The sequence below is a fragment of the Pelodiscus sinensis genome, chromosome 18, assembly GCF_052426305.1.
Source record: "Pelodiscus sinensis isolate ZL-2025 chromosome 18, ASM5242630v1, whole genome shotgun sequence".
In the NCBI taxonomy this organism is placed as follows: Eukaryota; Metazoa; Chordata; order Testudines; family Trionychidae; genus Pelodiscus; species Pelodiscus sinensis.
This window is the reverse complement of record NC_143069.1, coordinates 13,762,925-13,782,407: the sequence shown is the minus strand read 5'-3', so window position 1 is coordinate 13,782,407 and position 19,483 is coordinate 13,762,925. Positions and strand designations below refer to the sequence as shown.

The following is a 19,483-nucleotide window of genomic DNA, read 5'->3' as shown; positions in this document are numbered from 1 at the left end:
GCGCCACCCCCAGGCCCTGCAGGGTGCATGCGTGGGCCTGCCCCCCAGGGCGCTCGGCGCATGCGCGAGCTGGTCACGGCCACTGGCGCGCAGCCCGGGGCCGCCCCCAGGGTGCACAGCACATGCGCTGCCCAGCCTGGTCCGGCCAGCGCTGCTGGCACGCACGCTGGGCCGTGCAGGGCCCCGCAGCCATGGGTGGAAGGGTGCTGTTGGCCAGCGCCGCGGGGCCGGCGCTGCGGGATCCGGGCACGTGGCTCCTGATGGCAGCTGTAAGGGACACCATGTACCCCTTACAGCTGCCATTAGGCGCCCCTCATCGGCTGGCGCCTTGGGCAGCTGCCCGGCTCACCCATGCCTCCATCCGGCCCTGTCCCCAGGGTCCTGTTCACGGGCTCTGGGGAGGCCACACACACATCTGACCCCTGTGGGAGATGCCCTCCCACCACTAACCACTGCTGGAAGCAGGCTGGGGACAAGGGCACACACATGGCTGCACACAGACTTAGGAGTGCCGCACACGACACACGGGAATGCCTGCACACTTGAGGCACCACCCACTTCCACGGACAGCGCTGGCAGGTGTGCGTGCAGCCCCCATGGAAGAGCAGACTGCTCCAGGCCCCTCTCCTGCCCATGGCATCCCACTGTGGCCGACCACTTCCCTTGCCCTGCCTGTCTGTGGGATGAGGATGGGGGGGAGCAAGAAGCATGGTCCCCTGGGCACCTCAGGGCCTCTGTGAGGCAGGGCCGATGTCCAGGCCACACATAGCCTTGCTCCTGGAACATCCCTGCCCTCTAGCCTGAGGACTCTTGTTCTCAACTCACAGAGGAGGGCACGGACTCAGGGACAGTGTCTGCATGGATGACTGACCGCCTCTTCCTCTTTATTCTCCACAGCCGGACTAGCATCACTAATGGGCGATCACCGCCAGCTGAGGCAGCCGCCTGACCCTGGGGGAGCTACAAGTGCAGGAGGGTCCAGGGGGACCTGATGAGACAGCACGTGGTCATCCTCCAAGGCATGCAACGGATCCTGGCCCAGAAGGACCAGGAGGACGCTCAGGGGCCGTGTCTACATTTGCGAGATTTTGCGCAAAAACTTGCCGCCTGTCTACACTGGCCGCGAGTTCTTGCGCAAGAACTATGATGCGCCCGCTCAGGAATAAGCCCTCTTGAAGAAGTGTTCTTGCGCAAGAGGCCAGTGTAGACAGGCAACAGGAATTTCCTGTGCAAGAAATCTCGATGGCTAAAATGGCCATCGGAGCTTTCTTGCGCAAGAGAGCGTCTACACCGGCACGGATGCTTTTGCGCAAAAGCACATCTCTTGCACAAAAGTACATGCCAGTGTAGACGCTCTCTTGCACAAATACTTTAATGCAAAAACTCTTGCGTTAAAAGTATTTGTGCAAAATCTTGCCAATGTAGATGTAGCCAGGGTGTGTCTAGACTACAGGGTTTTTTCCAAAAAAGTGGCCTTTTTTTGAAAAAACTTCCCCTGCATCTAAACTGCTGCCATGTTCTTTTGAAAGTAAATCGAAAGACCATGGCTGGTTTTTTAACTATGGAAAACCTCGTTGTACGAGGAATAACGCCTTTTTTCAAAAGTGCTCTTTCAAAAAAAGGCACTATGTATTGCAAACTGTGCTTTTTCGAAAGCGAGCATCCAGACTGTCTCGGTGCTCTCTTTTGAAAAAGTGGCTTGCTTTTTCAAAAGTACCGGTTGTAGTCTAGATGCTCTTTCGAAAGAGGCTTGCAGTCTAGATGGGACCCAAATATGGGCTCAGATGGTGCAGCAGAGCCAAAACATGTGTGCTACCATATATGAAATGATGGCACACCCAGCTCCTGTCCCTGTCCCTGTCCCCGCTGCTCCCACTGCCCTCCCTGCTCCTGCTTCTCCTGTTGTCCCAGGCCCCACCCACCTCCCGAGGTTGCCGAGGTCCTGAGACCTGAGGTGGCACTTCCAGCTGCACCACGCACCATTCCCAGCCCTGAGTCCCCCTCCTCCTTGGCCCTATCCAGGGAAGAAAAGGAGGAGTTGCACTATATGTAAGAGAGCACTATGACTGCTCTGAACTCCAGTATAAAGAGGGAGAAAAACCTGTTGAGAGTCTATGGGTTAAGTTTAGAGGAGCAAACAACAGCAGTGATGTTGTGGTTGGTGTCTGCTACAAGCCACCGAATCAGGTGGATGAGGTAGATGAGGCTTTCTTCGGACACCTGAGAGAAGCTTCCAGATCTCAGGCCCTGGTTCTTGTGGGGGACTTTAATCACCCTGACATCTGTTGGGAAACCAATATGGCAGTACACAGGCAATTCAGGAAGTTTTTGGACAATATTGGGGATAACTTCTTGACACAAGTGCTAAAGGATCCAACCAGGGGCCATGCGCAGCTTGACCGTCTGCTCACAAACAGGGAGGAACTAATAGGGGAAGTAGAGGTGGGTGACAACCTTGGAGGCAGTGATAATGAGATGGTAGATTTCAGGATCCTGACCAAAGGAAGAAAAGAGAGTAGTCAAATACACACCTTGGACTTCAAAAAAGCAGATTTTGACTCCCTCAGAGACCGGATGGGCAGAATCCCCTGGGATGCTAACATGAAGGGGAAAGGAGTCCAGGACAGCTGGCAGTATTTTAAAGAAGCCTTATTGAAGGCACAGAAAGTAACCATCCCGACACGTAGCAAGAGAGGCAAACATGGTAGGAGACCGGATTGGCTTACAGGGGAAATCCTTGCTAAACTTAAGCACAAAAAGGAAGCTTACAAAAAGTGGAAACTTGGACAAATGACCAGGGAGAACTATAAATGTATAGCTCAAGAAGGCCGGGGGGTTATCAGGAAGGCGAAAGCGGAAATGGAATTGCGATTGGCTACGGATGTGAAGGATAACAAGAAAGGTTTCTACAGGCATGTTAATAATAAGAAAGTGATCAGACAGGGTGTGCGGCCCCTACTGGATGAAGGAGGTAACCTAGTGACAGATGATGTGGGGAAAGCTGAAGTACTCAATGCTTTCTTTGCCTCTGTATTCACGGACAAGGTGGGCTCCCGGACTAATGCGCTAAATGACACAAGATGGGATGAAGATGGACAGCCCTTGGTGGGTAAAGAACAGGTTAGGAACTATTTAGAAAAGCTAAACGTACACAAATCCATGGGTCCAGACTTAATGCATCCGAGGGTACCGAAGGAGTTGGCAAATGTCATTGAGGAGTCTTTGGCCATTATCTTTGAAAAGTCGTGGAGGTCGGGAGAAATCCCGGATGATTGGAAAAAGGCAAATGTAGTGCCCATCTTCAAAAAAGGGAAGAAGGACGATCCAGGGAACTATAGGCTGGTCAGTCTTACCTCGGTTCCTGGAAAAATCATGGAAGCGATCCTTAAGGAATCCATTTCGAGGTACTTGGAAGAGAGGAAACTGATTAGGAATAGTCAGCATGGATTCACAAAGGGCAAGTCATGCCTGACCAATCTGATTAGCTTCTGTGATGAGGTAACTGGCTCTGTGGACGTGGGAAAGTCAGTGGATGTGATATACTTGACTTTAGCAAGGCTTTTGATACCGTCTGCCACAATATTCTTGCCAGCAAGTTAAGGGAATGTGGATTGGATAAATGGACGGTAAGATGGATAGAAAGATGGCTAGAAGGCCGGGCCCAGCGGGTAGTGATCAATGGCTCGATGTCAGGATGGTGGTTGGTTTCTAGCGGAGTGCCCCAAGGTTTGGTTCTAGGACCGGTTTTGTTCAATATCTTTATTAATGACCTGGATGAGGGGATGGATTGCACCCTCAGCAAGTTTGCAGATGATACTAAGCTAGGGGGAGAAGTAGATACGCTTGAGGGCAGAGATAGCGTCCAGAGTGACTTAGACAAATTGGAGGATTGGGCCACAAGAAATCTGATGAGGTTCAACAAGACGGAAGAATCCAAAGCATAGTTACAAGCTGGGGACCAACCAGCTAAGTAGTAGTTCTGCAGAAAAGGACCTGGGGGTTACAGTGGATAAGAAGCTGGATATGAGTCAACAGTGTTCCCTTGTAGCCAAAAAGGCTAATGGCATATTAGGTTGCATTAAGAGGAGCATTGCCAGCAGATCCAGAGATGTCATTATTCCCCTTTATTCGGCTTTGGTGAGGCCACATCTGGAGTATTGTGTCCAATTCTGGGGCCCCCACTACAAAAAGGATGTGGACGCATTGGAGAGAGTCCAGCAGAGGGCAACCAAAATGATTAGGGGGCTGGAGCATATGACTTATGAGGAGAGGCTGAGGGAGTTGGGTCTGTTTAGTCTGCAGAAGATAGGAGTGAGGGGGGATTTGATAGCAGCCTTCAATTTCCTGAAGGGAGGTTCCAAAGAGGCTGGAGAGAGGCTGTTCTCAGTAGTGACAGATGGCAGAACAAGGAGCAATGGTCTCAAGTTGTGGTGGGAGAGGTCCAGGTTGGATATTAGGAAAAACTATTTCACTAGGAGGGCAGTGAAGCACTGGAATGGGTTATCTAGGGAAGTAGTGGAGTCTCCATCCCTAGAGGTGTTTAAGTCTTGGCTTGACAAAGCCCTGGCCCGGTTGATTTAGTTGGGATTGGTCCTGCCTAGAGCAGAGGGCTGGACTTGATGACCTCCTGAGGTCTTTTCCAGCTCTATGGTTCTATGATTCTATGATTCTAGGTTCTGAATCCTGCTCCTCCCTAGTTACCTTTATTATGGACAAAATACAAAGTTCTTGTACTGATATCTGTACTGATACCAAGGAAGGGAGGAAGGGAAAGATTGTTGTGGGAAAGGCAGAGAGGGGCAAGGCACAGGCCTCTAGTGGGGGGGGGAGGGGGTCATGGGGAGAGTTGGTGGGGTCTTTCAAAGAAACTCTCCCTCAGAGCTTCCCAGATGTGCACCCTCATTTGATGGGCCTGATGGATGGTAGCTGTGCACGGCGCATTCCACATGGATACAGGCCCTGTTTAGGTGGGTATTAAATTGGTCCCTGCTGAGGTCCAGGTGGCAGGTGTATAGCTTCATCAGCCATGGCATGAGGAGTAGGCCACATCCCCCATGATGCACAGTGGCATCTATGTTATACCAAATAAAAGCAAGCAGGATCTTATGAGGGGGATAAGGCAAAAAGCCACGTTTATTGTAAAGATAATAATAAAAAATAAAGAAAAGATAGAAGCAAACAACGTTGTTTAACTACTTAACCCTTATACATATAAACATTCATTCATCCATTTATTCAGGTTCTGTGTATTTGTTATAGTTACCAGCCTGGAAGTTGCTTGTGACAGAAAAATGGCCAGGTATTCTGTACACAAGTGATGGTAGTGGGGAGCGAAGTCCTGATCAGATGTGCATCTGAAGCTCCTGGTAGGCTGGCAGCAGAACCTTGGACTCTGATTCCATAGTTTTTTAGTCCAGTTCTTATAGGAATTTTTTCCTATGCCAGTCTATGGAAATTGCTGCATCATGCTGATGTCTCCAGGGTGGCTGCCAGGTGCTTGACAGTGATCTCGTCGGGTGGACCTTCAGTATTTGACACCTTTTGGTTGCACTGGCACCTGACGCCTTTTTCAGCCCTTTGTTGCTGTATTCTCAGGCTGGCACCTCTCAGAACCATTCACTCATCATCCAAGCACTCTCTCTCTTACATACATTCCTTAATTAATGTTTCCCATACAATATTTTTGTATAATAATAACTTTACATATCTCAGAGTTGTAGTTACAAAAAGTTTCTGGATGGTATTGCTTAAAACATTCTCTGAGTGCTGAATAAAGTTACAATGTTTTAAAGAGAACAGGCGTTAAGTAAGTAATAATGCCCTTAGTCAATTACAGGGCTTGGCTCCCATAGCAGAGTTAGTGGATTGACAGTGCATTGTTACAATGTATCTCTGCAATGTCAATTTCAAGCAGCCTCCTTGCACAAGCTTGAGCATGCCCTGGAGCACAGAGGGGGGGCTGTTTCTGGCTACATACGATTATATTCTTAACAGTTCTAAATTACATAACCTAATACATTATATTCTAAAGGGGCAATAATAATGATAAATCTAAACATTTAACAATCTTAACAAATAATAATAATAATAATAAGAAGAAGAAGAAGAAGAATTAATAATAAATCTAAACACTTTAAGTTGTGGGGAACAAATTATGGGGAGTCACTTTCATTTGGGGGAATCATTTTCAATATATTAATATGTTATCCCTACATCTGCACATCCTCATCCTGACAGTCACGCTGGGGGAAGAATGTGCCAACCTCCAGCTAGTGGTAGAGGCTGGAATTCCTGAAAATGTGTGCATCGTGAGCTCTGCCCAACCACCCAACAAAAATGTCCATGAACTGTCCATGGTGGTAGACCAGGGCCTGCAGCACCATGGAGAAATAGCTCTTGCAGTTGATGTATTGGGTGGCTCGATGCTGTGGTGCATGCATGGGAATATGGGTTACATCTATGGCCCCACCGCAGGTGGGGAAGCCCAGGGTGGCAAATCTGGCCATGATGGGGTCCAGGTCTCCCAAGCAGATGACCCTGTATAGCAGGATGGAGTTAGGCCTTCACCACCTGCAGAAGGAGACAAAGAAATACAGAAAACAGAGAATGAGAGGGGGTGCCTGAGCCCTTGGGAGGTTCCGGAGTCCCTCTTCCTCCTTTCCCCCTCAAACACCGCAGGAGCCACCCCCTATGAGTCGTCCCCCACCCCCTGCAGGGCTGTGTGAGGGCGGGATGGCACATCCCCCCCAGGGATGGGACTTTCCCTCCACTCCCAGCCCACCCCCCACAGCCTCGCACCCCTTTCCCTAGGGTCCCCTTTTCCAAGACTCCCCCCCCCCAGAGATTCTGAGAACACCTTACTTCCATGAGGAGGGCCCGGACAGTGGACTTTCCCATGCCAAACTACTTGCCCATAGACCACTAACTGTCTGGGGTGGCGAGCTTCCAGACAGCGATGCTGACCCACTTGTCCAGGGGGATGGCGGGTCGTATCTGGGTATCCCGTCAATGGAGGGCAGGGGCAAGCCAGGCACACAGCTGCATGAAGGTGGCCTTCCTCATATGAAAGTTATGGAGCCATTGCTGGTTGTCCCACCACTCCATGACCAGCTGGTCGCACCAGTCGGAACTGGTGTCCAGCCTCCAAAACCGTCTCTTCACTGTGGGATGCAGTTGCCAGGGCCTTGCTCCGCACACAGGGAGAGGGTCTCAATGATGAGCTCGGTGTGGAGCTCGTGCAGGGCCAGGAAGCAGCCTGCACAAACAGAAGCTGCAGCAGTGTGGGGCCATCGCATGCCCACAGGCAGCTTCGGCTCCATGGCAAAGAGTATGCTGTGGTGTCCAAAAGCCGGGCAACCAGAGCACACACTGCAAAAGCTTTGCTGTCCCTCGGAGAGGTAAGCAAGCAGCGGGGTCCCTTTAAGCACATGTCTCAGCTAGCCTTAGGCAACAGCACCCAGAAGCAACTACTGGTAAACCTCATTGCAGGAGGAATAACAGCTAATTCAATGTAGGGCTTTAATTTGGAATCCCGTTTCACTGCCGCGTGTAGACGCGGGCAGTTACTTCGGCCTAGTCAATTTCTAAAATGGCGACTGGACGGGAACATGCTAATGAAACGCGGGATATTTAAATCCTGCGCTTCATTTGCAATTTCGGTCACCCTCATTAGCCTCCCTAGATCGAACTAGGGGGCTAGTGTAGACATACCCTTCCAGAAAAGCTTATTCCAAAAGAAGCTTGCAGTCTAGACGTAGCCCTAAAGTCCATTGCTTTCAATGGATGTTAGAAGGCTAAATACCTTTATGGATCTGGGCCCTACTCCTACAAAATGATCCACACAGATAGATCTGTGTGTCTGCATTCATGTCAATGGTACTCTACACAGACACAATGAAAGATTAAGGAGTAAAGGATATTTATTTGGGATATATCTCTTCAGACACGCACATACATGCCTGCATACACAGTAGCCCAACAGTTAGTTTGTTCTTTTAAAGAAATGATGTGACACACATAAGGCTGACTCAAAGGCAGGGACTCATAAAAACGTGTAGTGATATATGCCTGTCAACTTGTACAACTATAATCATTAGGAAATACAACTTAAACCCGTTTTATTTCCTAACATGCAGAGCACATGTAGGCAGGGAATAGCAAGCACTTTGAAATGTATCCACACACTTGCTGAGCTGTCTATGGAGAGCGACAGTCTACATCCATAAACTCCAAGGCTGGCATGTCGGATCCAAAGCAATGAGCAAAAGTCTTAGTGTCATCAACTTCCACAGATGTCAGTGGGAGCTACAGATACTGAGAGCTTCTCAGCACAGTATGATTATCTATGTGTGTGGCCAACTTTAGCAGGATTTTGTTTTGTTTAGTTTTGTTTTTCCTCCAAGCCCTAGCTCTTGGATTCATGATTATGTACAACTCAGTTTTTGCCTTCAAAAAGTAAGTTTCTATCCGTCATGATTACAGAGAAGTTTAAAATATGACATGAGTTCACCCAAATGACTCAGAATCCAGAAAACAGTCCAAAAATAATATTTTTTTAAAAAAACCTCATGATTTTTAAGCCAAATGAATGACTTTTTTCAGGCCTGACCTGAGATATTTGTTATGCTTGGGTTTAGAAATATTAATAACATGTTAGAAGTAATTTATATGCTGGGCTCTTGCAGTGCATTAGAAAGCCTGATGAGTGCTATCCCACGAGAAGTACTGTTTTCCAACTGAACAGGGGAGAGGATCTGTGGGATCACGTGAGGATTACTTGTATTCCCTCCCTCTGGGGTATCTGGTGTTGGCCACTGTTGGCAGACAAGATACTGGGTTAGATGCACCTTTGGTCTGACCCAGTCTGGCCATTCCTTTGTTCGTATCAAGCACCCATGCTGAGTGAGAATGTGAATGGAGCAGACAGGGTATGTCTACTAGGGATGTTAAAAGTTGATTAAATAGGTAACTACGTGACCACTGAAAATCTCATGGGCAACATGCTGCATGCTCTTAAATAAGCATTATATTGCTGAGCCCACAGCGATGCCTCCCTGAGAGCAGGCCTGTCAGCCCCTGCTGGCCTGGCTCCCAGGGAAGTGGTTTCCCTGCCACAGTGAAGCTACATCCCTGGGAACTGCCTACATCCCTAATGTCTTCACCAGTGGCCTCCAACCTTTTTATGCACAAGAACATTTTTTAAGTATTAGGGCAACTCCCACCCTACCCCTGAGGCTCCACAGACTTCATTCCCCGCTCTCTCCATCACTTGCTCTCCCCACACACACACTTTCATTAGGCTGGGACAGGGGGTGCAGGCTCCAGGCTGGAACCAAGAGTTCTGGGAGCAGGAGGGGGTAAGAGATGCAAGCTCTGGGAGGGAAACTGGGTGCAGGAAAGGGGCTCTAGGCTGGAGCACAGTGTTAGGGTGCAGGTGAGGTATAGAGTACTGAGCAAACACCCAGGCCAAGGAGAAAGTCTCTGAATGCTTATGGGAAGCAAGGCTTTGCATTTCCCCCCTCAGTGACCCCTAGCATGCAGGACAGCTGCCTCCCAGGCTGGAGGCCCAAGGAAAAAGCCTGTGTGGGTGGGCGCACAACAGGGCTTGGTGCAGTAATTTGCTTGACCACAAGCCCTCTCATGGGGTGGTCTCGGCTACTGCCTAACTCCATCTGCACTGCTAGCCAAGGCAGCACCTTCTCCTCAGTGCGCACAGGCTCCAGCCTCAACTCCCCTGGGCAGCTGGATAGCCAATCTGTTATAATCTCCACTCCCTCCCCATCCTATCATTCCAGACTCCCTGCTGAATGCACAGGGGCAATCCCATCCCCTGAGTCTGTGGGGGCCGTTCTCAGACAAACACCTTCCTGCTGGCCAGATCCACCATATGCCACAGCAGCTGGATCAGCTCTTATCAGATCCCAATCTAGACCCCCCAGCATCAGCAGTCTTCCTGGACAAGATCACAGAGTAGTTAGGAAGGGAGGAGGGAGAAGCCTGTGGTAATAGCAGCAGCAGAAGGCAGCAAATTGACGGTGGAGACAGCTAAAAGTGGGAGAAAGCACCAGCAAATGGGTGACAGGGCAGGAGCAGAGGTGGCAGCAGCAGGAAGGATGAAAATTAGATGGGTCCCAAGAGAAGGGGGAGGAAAGAAATAGCAAAAGAGAGGGATAAATGGATGAGAGGCAGCAGGAGACAGAGGAGCCAATAGCATGGGCAAGGGCCAGCAGTACTTGGTAGGAGAAGGCACTTCTAGCAAATGGCAAAGTTTGTTTATGAGATCAACATGTCTTCTAGTGCCCAAAGGAGCTCAGCTGAGACCTGGCCATCCAGGCTCTCGCTCTGCATGGTCATTGCAAATGGCCCTTCTCCCTGCTGGAGAAATGTGAACAGCTCTGACACCGCTGTGTGATCATTAAATACTGCCAATGCTGTTCTCTCCTGGGACTCTAGGGGTATGTCTACACTACCCTCCTAGTTGGAACTAGGAGGGTAACGTAGGCATACCGCACTTGCAAATGAAGCCCGGGCTTTGAATTTCCCGGGCTTCATTTGCATAAGCCGGGCGCCGCCATTTTAAAATCCCGGCTCGTTCGAACCCTGTGCCGCGCGGCACGGACTAGGTAGTTCGGACTAGGCTTCCTAGTCCGAATTACCGTTACTCCTCGTGGCCACAACTTCCCCCACAGAGTGAGGGAAAGTGAAGGGGGAAACTGAGGTTCCAGGCTTCCCATAGACCAGACTTATTTTTCTGGAGTTCTGGAGTTAGTGGATTAGACTCTGGCGTAGGGATAAAAATGAGGCTTCAGAGGTAGGTACCTTATCCACTGTGACACTGAAGGAGCCCTCCAACCTCCCTACCTTCAGGGCCCCCTTTATCCTTCCTGTGTTCAAGGGTGCCAGGTTGGTTCTCTGTGACACTGGTGGTGGCTGTCCCCAAGGGGACAGTGTGTGAGACAAGACTCCCAGCAAGTAGGATAGGGACAGGGTGCAGGATCTGGGAGGTAGCTGGGGTGCAGAAGCAGGCTGGGAGTAGGGTTTCTGGCCAGTTGGAGGGAGCAAGAACGAGGGAGGGTGCAGTGTGTGGCCAGGAGAGAGGGTTAAAGGACAAAGGAGGGTGTCGGAGTAAGCTGGGGATGCTGGGTGTTGGTGGGGAGGTAAATGACAGGATTAGGGTGTAAGTGAGGGGGTCTGGACATGCGGGGGAACCTTACCTGGCTTCGTGCTCCCTTGCAGCAATGGCTGCAGCCACGCTGTCCTTGCTGCCCCAGAGGGAGGCCCTGCTTCTGCGGGCCACGTGGTTCCGAAGGCCGGAGACACTGCGGCTGTGGCCATGCGATCCAGGGCTGACCCCGAGGCACTGCAGCCACAGGCCACCCCAGAGGCTGGAGGTGCCACTGCCGCAGCCACGCGGCCGGACCCCAGGTACCACCTGCCACAGAGGCACCATGGCCTGGGGCTGGCCCAGGAGGTGCCACTGTCATGGCTACACAGCAGGCCCTATAGGCTGCCCCAGAGGCACTGCAGTCACATGGCCCGGGGCCAGCCCCAGAGGTGCCACTACTGCGGATACATGGCCTGGGGCTCGCCCTGGAGTCACTGCTACCACAATTATGTGACCCAGGGCTGGCCCTGAAGGTGCTGCTACTGTGTCTTAGGGCTGGCCTGGAGGCACCACTACTGCAGCCAGGCCGTCCGGGTCCAGCCCTGGAGGTGCCGTGGTATCAGCGTCTCCATCCTCCGGAGCCAACCCCAGACTGCGTGGCCGCAGAAGCAGTGTCTCCTGGGCTGGCCCCTGGCTGCCTGGCTGCGGTAGCCATGCTTCCAGGCTGGCCCTAGAGAGGTGCTTGAGTCCTGGCGCTGCCTCCTCTCCAGTGGCAGTGTGGGGCATGTAGGGGCTCAGCTGAGCTCCTCCCCATCATGAGTCCTGTCATTAGGAGGAGGGGTCTGTAATTGCCTCGCGGGCCGGATCAAAGCCCAAAGCGAGCTGGATCCAGCCCGCTGAGAGACTTTTGTCCACCCCGATCTAAAGAATAGCCACATCTCCTGAATAGGAGTGAAACCCTTATGAATTTGTAGACAAAAGACATTTTCTGTGAAAAATCACTTTTTGTGAAAAATGTGATGTAATTGAGAGTCCAGCTTTCCATTAATAATTAGATTAGAGAGAAGTTTTTGACCTGCCCTAGTGAAAATGAATAGCCATTCAACATTTGAGGGAACATGTAGGCTGTGTCTGCATTGGCACGATCTTGCGCCAAAGTGGCCGCTTTTGCGCAAAAACGTGCTGCCTGTCTACACTGGAGGGGAGTTCTTGCGCAAGAACACGGACGTTCTAATGTGTGAAATCAGTGCTTCTTGTGCAAGAACTGTGATGCTCCTGCTCAGGAATAAGCCCTCCTGTGCAACTGTTCTTGCGCAAGAGGCCAGTGTAGACAGGAAACATGAATTTCTTGCGCAAGAAAGCTCGATGGTTAAAATGGCCATCGGAGCTTTCTTGCGCAAGAGAGCATCTACACTGGCACGGATGCTCTTGTGCAAAGGCACATGCCAGTGTAGACGCTCTCTTGCGTAAATACTTTAAGATTGAAAAATGTATATTTAGTTGTGATTAGGTTATTTTTCTTTGTTTTGTTGTTTGGTTAAACTCTGTGCTAAGCCCATGTGCCTCCCGCCTCCCCCTCTCCCCGACACACACACACACACACACACACACACACACACACACGCTATATCTAATCTGCACCCAGAGATATTATTTTTCTCTATGTTATATTTTGTTTTTCTCAGTTGCTCTGTAACATCTAGCAACCAAGTAGTCTTTATTAGTATATCTGGGTATGTCTACACTACAACGCTAGTTCGAATTAACTTAGTTCGAATTAGTTAATTCGAACTAAGCTAATTCGAACTAACGCGTCTAGAACTAAAAACTAGTTCGAATTAGCGTTTTGCTAATTCGAACTAGCAAGTCCACATTGAGTGGACTCTGAACAGGGCTTAAGGATGGCCGGAAGCAGTGCCGGCAGGGCATCAGAAGAGGACTTAGAGCGTGGAGATGCTGTCTCAGGCTAGCCGAGGGCTGCGCTTAAAGGGTCCCGACCCCCACCCCGGACAGACAGTTCTAAGGGGTGCCCTGCTTGAAAACCAGTCCTGGCTTGGAGTGCCCGGAGTGCCCACACTGAGCACATCACACCACTCGGCCATCAGCCTGGCTGCACTTGCTGCAGGCTGCCATCTGGGGAGAGGGGGCAATCGGGGGGCTGCAGGAGAGCTTCCACCCCCAGAAGCCCGCAGAGCCAGCCCAGTCCTCCCCATCGGGGGCTCGTACCCCATTCCTCCCTCACCTCCTTCCCTAGCCCCCCTTCTTATTGATGTACAAAATAAAGATAACGTTTCTTCCAACATTGACTCTGTCTTTATTGAACAAAAGTGGGGGAGACTGGGAAAAGGAGGTGGGAGAGGGGAAGAGAAAGGCTGGGAGAGGGGAGGGCAACTAACATGATCAGGGGTTGGGAACAGGTCCCAGATGAAGAGAGGCTACAGAGAATGGGACTGTTCAGCTTAGACAAGAGGAGACGGAGGGGGGACAGGATAGAGGTCTCTAAAAGCAGGGGTTGGGTGGAGAGGGTGCATTGAGAAAAGTTCTTCATGAGTTCCCATAAAGAAGGACTAGAGGACACCAAAGGAAAGGACTGGGTAGCAGGCTTGAAACTAGTAAGAGAAAGTTGTTCTTCTTGACAAAGCAAATAGTTAACCGGTGGAACTCCTTGCTGCAGGAGGCTGTGAAGGCTACAACTAGAACAGAGTTTAAAGGGAAGTGAGATCAAGTCATGGAGGTTGGGTCCATGGAGTAGTCTTAGCCAGGGGGTAGGAGTGGTGTCCCTGCCCAAAGTTTGTGCAAGGCTGGAGAGGGATGGCACGAGACAAATGGCTTGGTCACTGTCTTTGGTCCATCCCCTCCACGGTCCCTAGGGTTGGCCGCTGTCGGCAGACAGGCTACTGGGCTAGATGGACCTTTGGTCTGACCCAGGACGGCCATTGTAAGCTCAGGGCTCAGGGTCGGGGGTCTCAGTGGACCCCCTTGATTTTCATGCAAACCTGCTCCTGGGTGGCCAGGCTGGCAGCTCTCCTGCCCTAGATGGCCACTTTCCTGTGCCTAGTGCGGACATCGTGGACGAGGTCCACGATGTCCGCACTAGCCCAGGAATGTACCCGCCTCTTGCGGTCCCGGGCAAGCTTCCGGGAGCCGCCAGCCTGGTCCCGGGAAGAGGGGGTGGGCTGGGGGACATCGGGTGGGTGGCTCTGTGCCGTGCCAGGTGCAGGGTCTGCTGGCTGGGTGCTAGCAGGCTTGCACCTGGCACGGGCACCGTAGCCAGCCCGTGCCCCTTTAAGGGGTCCGGGGCCGGGAGGGGGGCATAGAGTTTCCCTGGTGTTGGCCAGAGTGGCCACCAGGGAAACTTGGGGAGGGCTAGCCTCCCACTCGTTCGAATTAAGGGGCTACACAGCCCTTAATTCGAACTAGTAAGTTCGAACTAGGCTTAAGCCTCGTAAAATGAGGTTTTCCTAGTTCGAACTAAGCGCTCCGCTAGTTCGATTCAAATTCGAACTAGCGGAGCGCTAGTGTAGCGGCTATGAATGTTAGTTCGAACTAACGTCCGTTAGTTCGAACTAACATTGTAGTGTAGACATACTCTTCCATCCTTAGCCAAAGAGGAACAAGCCAGTTAGCCCAGGGAAATAAAAGAAAGGGAGAGCGGTGACGGAAAACCCTGTGTCTGTCATTTTTTCAAATGATCTATCTTGCCTAAAAGCCTGTCAGGGATTGGGCTCTGTTGCAGGAGGTGCTGGCGAAACACTCCGTGGATTTGGGTGCTACAATTCCTGAGTGTCGTCCGCCTTCCTGCCCCCTCCCCCCACCGAAGCGCTTTGGAAGGCTCACAAAGGACAGAGACCTGCCTTTTGAAAATCCGACTCCCCACCGGTGTCTCAAGACAGGCGGCTCTCTCTCGCCAAAAACGGAGGCAGCAGCGTGGGATGACAGGCAGCCAGGTCGCAAGGGGAGGTGCTTTTTAGACCAGTTCCCTCCTGGCACTCCGTACTGCTGCCTCTGTATCAGAGGCAGCAGCACAAGCTGGCAGCAGCCCTTGCCTGGGGGCTGGGTCTGAGCTTCTGGACCTGGTGCAAACTGGAACTGAGCGAGGCTGCCTGCCTGCCTGGCTCCTAACACACTGTAAATGCAGAGCCGCAGAGGGGGTAGGTCCCGGACCCAGCGCGAGCCGGGACTGAGACAGCTGGCCCCTGGGGACTATCGAAAAGTCAAGTAACCGATAAGAAATCATGAGGTTAATTGACTACTCAGTGAATATCTAACGTCCCTAATCCCTTTTCATAGTTCCCCTCTGGACTCTCTCTCCTAAAGCATGGCCCTGAGATCTGGACACAGTGCTCCAGCTGAGGCCTCCTCCGTGCCAAATAGCTAGGAGAGTGACCTCCCATGTCTGCCGTACGTCTCCTACCACGCCCCAGGGCTATGCCCTCTTACTGAAGGGCTTTGTGTCTGAGATCGCTTCTCTCCTAGGCTACGTCTACACAACGAGTTTTTTTGGCAACAAATATGCTAACGAGGGACTCTATGACACGCAATGTCATTTGCATATTTTCTGCCGATCCGTTTTTGTGCTCGGGGTTTGTGCGCAAAACCAAGCCGTGTGGATGTTTACTTTTTGTGCAAAAAACCCCCTTTTCCCACAAGATCCCTATTTCTGCAAAAAGGCCGACCGATCTTGTGCAAAAAGGGGCTTTTGCCTAAAAAGAAAACATCCACATGGCTTGTTTTTGCGTGTTCTTGCGAAAAAACTTGTGGCGCGTCTACACTCTACGTGTGTTCTTGCAGAAGTAAATTTGCAGTAAAGCATCAGAGAACAGGGCTCCTTGCACAGGAGTTATTCCTCTCCCGACGATGACTAAGCCCCCTTTGTGCAAGAGCTGTTGTGCAAGAAGGCAGCGTGGACGGGCACCAGGGGCTTCTTGAGCAAGACACTTTTATGGCTAAAATGACCATCAGAGCTTTCTTGCACAAGAGAGCGTTCACACTGCCATGGACGCTCTTGTGCAAAAGCCTATGGCAGGGTGGAGGCACTCTTGCACGAGACCTTTTGCGCAAGAACTCCGGCGTGAAACAGCTCTCGTGCAAGAAGCCTGCAGTGTAGGGCAGGGAGCAGCCTATGAGGGAGGGGGAGGGACCCCTAGTAATGGCTCAAACTTCCCAGGGGGGTGGCCAGAGGCAGGACATTTGCCTGGCAGGGTGGGGGGGGGGCGGTGACCTCACAGGGGCTTTGGGCAGCCCTCAGCATATAAGGCAAAGGGCAGGTGGGGAGGTGATGACCTCACAGAGGGACCCACATCTCAGGCTGATAAAAGCGGGGGGCGGGCCCAGGGGACTTTGGAGACCCCCGGTTGCTTTAGCTCTGGTGCGTCTCCTCCTCACGGTTCCTTCGCGTTCTGTGAGTTCCACATCCCGACACCTTTGTGACGAAGGTAAGAGCCCCCAGGGGTTGGATCCCGCCCGGGGCCGGCTGGGTTCCAGGCAGGCCCAGCCCTCGGTCAAGGGCCAGAAGGTGATTCCTCACCTGGGCTGCGTCCTTAGCGCCACTGGGGCTTTCTCCTGGTTGGTTTCCCTTTTCCTCCATCCCCCCACATTTCTGCTCTGTTCTTGCCTCCTCTGTGACCTTCCCTTGCTGCCTCCCCCAGCTTGGGACCCAACAGACTAGCTGAAGGACGGGGGGTGGTTTGCAGGAGCCGTGGGGTGGGGGATGCAGCCCCCATTGTGGGGACTGGGGAGGTGGGGCTGGAACAAGTCTATGCCGGTGTCTTTGGGGAGAACGCTCCACCCCCCACACCTTAGATTCTCCCCTGATTAGCCAAGAAGGGGCTGTTGATGGGCAGGAGACTCGTGGAATGAGGAGTAACGGTAGTTTGAACTAGGAAGCCTAGTTCGAACTACCTAGTTCGTGCCCCGTGTAGCCGCGCTGCACGGGGTTCGAACGAGCGGGGTTTTAAAAATGGCGGCTCCCCGCTTATGCAAATGAAGCCCGGGAAATTCAAATCCCGGGCTTCATTTGCAAGTGCGGTATGCCTACATTACCCTCCTAGTTCGAACTAGCGGGGTAGTGTAGACATACCCTCAGGTCCTTGCAGTGCCTGTGCAAGACCGAACCGATAAGCAAGGGGCCATTTGGGGGCTGGGGGCAGTCGCTCTGGGGAGCTGGAACCCCTGGATTTCGCTCTGCAGGCTGCGCCCCAAGCTCCCCTTTGCTCCCCTCATTTGCAGCATGGCCAAACATTTTCGGCTGTGGTTCAAGAAAGCCCTGAAGATGGCCCCAGGGCCGGTGGGGAGCAGCTTCTCCGTCCCCGCGGGCGGGGAAGCTGGATCCCACCAGCTCGGGGCGACTCGCCCACCGGCCAGGCCCCCCCGGACCTGGCTCCAGAGGCGGCTGGGCAGGCGGGACCCAGCCCAGCGGGGGAGCCGGGTAGGGTGGCTCCGGGGCCTCCTCTGTGGAGAGAAACACCTGCCCCGGGAGCCCAGCCCCCATTACCACCAGGGGGCATCGCCCTGCCCGGCCCCCGGGGACCTGCCAGTCTCCGGGAGCCCCCAGCCCGTCGCTCCCCGCACCAGCCCCTGCAGCTGTGGGTCCAGGTCCGTCAGCAGCAGCGCCTGGGCCTCCAGCTGCAGCCGGGCCACCTCCCGTAGCCGCTCAGACCCAGGTGAGGGGCCGTGAACACGCTGGGCCCAGGGGCTCACCCAGTACCCGGAGGGGGGGGGAGCAGCCCCAGTGTCTGCCCCGCACCCTGGGCAATGGATGGGGGCGGGGGCTGCTTGGCTCTCTTGTTCCTGGTTGGGGCTCTGCTGAGGGCGTTGGCAGATGTGAGGGTGGCAGGGGGATGGGTCCCTGCGAGGGGCGTGTGGGGCCCAACCTGCCCTGGGTCCCTGACATGGGGGCGCGTGACCCCTGCTGGCCGCTGGAGTCACCCTGGTCCCTTCCCTCCCGCACAGAGCCCCCCTGCGCCTCGGCGGAGCTCTGCCAGGAGCGGGTGGACTCCCGGGTGGAGGAAGGGGCCATCTACGACATCGAAGAGCAGCTCCACACCCGGGACACGGTAGGAACCTTCTCCACACGGGGGGGACCCGAGATTGTCCGGCCCCTTCCCAGCACGTCCCCCCCTCCGGGAGGGGCTTGTCCCTGGGGATCCCCCTGGGGCCCCTTCTCCTGCATGACCTGGACCCCCCAAGCTGGGGGCTCTTGTCATGCACCAGCTGGGCCCCCACAAGCGTGAGGCAGCAGTTGGGGGGGGGAGTGTGGGTGCTTGGACAACCGGCAGCTCCCACCTCCACTCCTGGGAGGCCTGAGCCCTGCAGCTGTCCGTGGGGGGCAGGCAGGCCCCAGGCTCACAGACTCTCTCTGGGGTGCAGAGCCCAGCCGCCCTGCAGCGGTTCCTTCTGGCCGTCCCCCCCGCCTGCCTCGCCGCCCTCCAAAGGGGCGAGGACACCCTGGCGCCGCGCTGCTGCAAGGACACCATGATGGCCAGGATCGTTGTAAGCGAGTCGCGGCAGCCGGGAGGAGGGGAGGGGATACGTGGGGTGGACAGGGGTCTGCCTGGGCCATGGCGGCGGGTGGGGGTGCTGGAAACGGGATGGGTGGAGCCAGGAGGGCTGGAGGTGGACATGGGGAGGGTGGGTGGGGATGCTGGAGGAGGGAGGGACACAGAAATGGGGCAGGTGTGGGGTGCCGGACAGGAAGGGGGATTCGGGACAGGGAGGGGTCTCCCCGGGCCATGGGGGGCTGGAAGGGAGCCGAGCGGGCTGCTGGGGATGCGCCTGGGGAGCAGGGATGAGGAGGTTCAGAGGCTGGTCACCAGGGCAGGGAGGGGCAGGAGACGGCCTGGGGACAAGGATTGAGCTGGTCCCGGTTTGGGAGGGGGGTGCTGGGAGGGGCCCTGTGTCGGGCAGGGGGGCTACAGGGCAGCGGGAGGCAGTGGGGTTGGATCCTGCTGGGTGGGGGCGCTGGCCGCGTGAGCGTCTCTTGGGGGCCCAGCCTCACACGCCCCTTTGTCTCCTTGGGTCTCCCAGGAGATCATGGAGGACTCGCCCCCCCCGCTGGTCTTGGCCGACTGCCTCAACGCCGCCTGCAGCCTCAGGTACCGACCCCCCCACCCCCCGCCGACTCCCCCCAGAGCAGATCCCCTGGCCAGGGAGTGGGAAAGTCTCTGTCTCCTGCTGCTGAATTAACAGCCTCTGCCCCTCTCTCCTGCCAGCACCTTGCAGCCTCCCCTGCGGGCCCAGCTCCTGAGCCCCCTGCTGACGGCGGCCGTGGGACAGACAGTGTCTGGGGACTGGCAGCAGGAGCCCATCCACACACAGGTACGTCCCTCCGGACCCTGCTCCCGGGCTGGGCTGGAGCTCCAGAGGGGGGGGGGGGGGGGC

The 19,483-nt window shown here is 53.9% G+C and overlaps 1 long non-coding RNA gene across 1 annotated transcript; it reads left to right on the top strand.

Annotated features, from left to right (window-relative positions):
* Nucleotides 1-17,959: 17,959 nt before the first annotated feature.
* LOC149523245 (uncharacterized) lies at nucleotides 17,960-19,414 on the top strand. Its single transcript, XR_016347085.1, has 3 exons — nucleotides 17,960-18,595; nucleotides 19,130-19,197; nucleotides 19,315-19,414. It is a non-coding gene; the product is annotated as an uncharacterized LOC149523245 (long non-coding RNA).
* The last annotated feature ends 69 nt before the right edge of the window (nucleotides 19,415-19,483 follow it).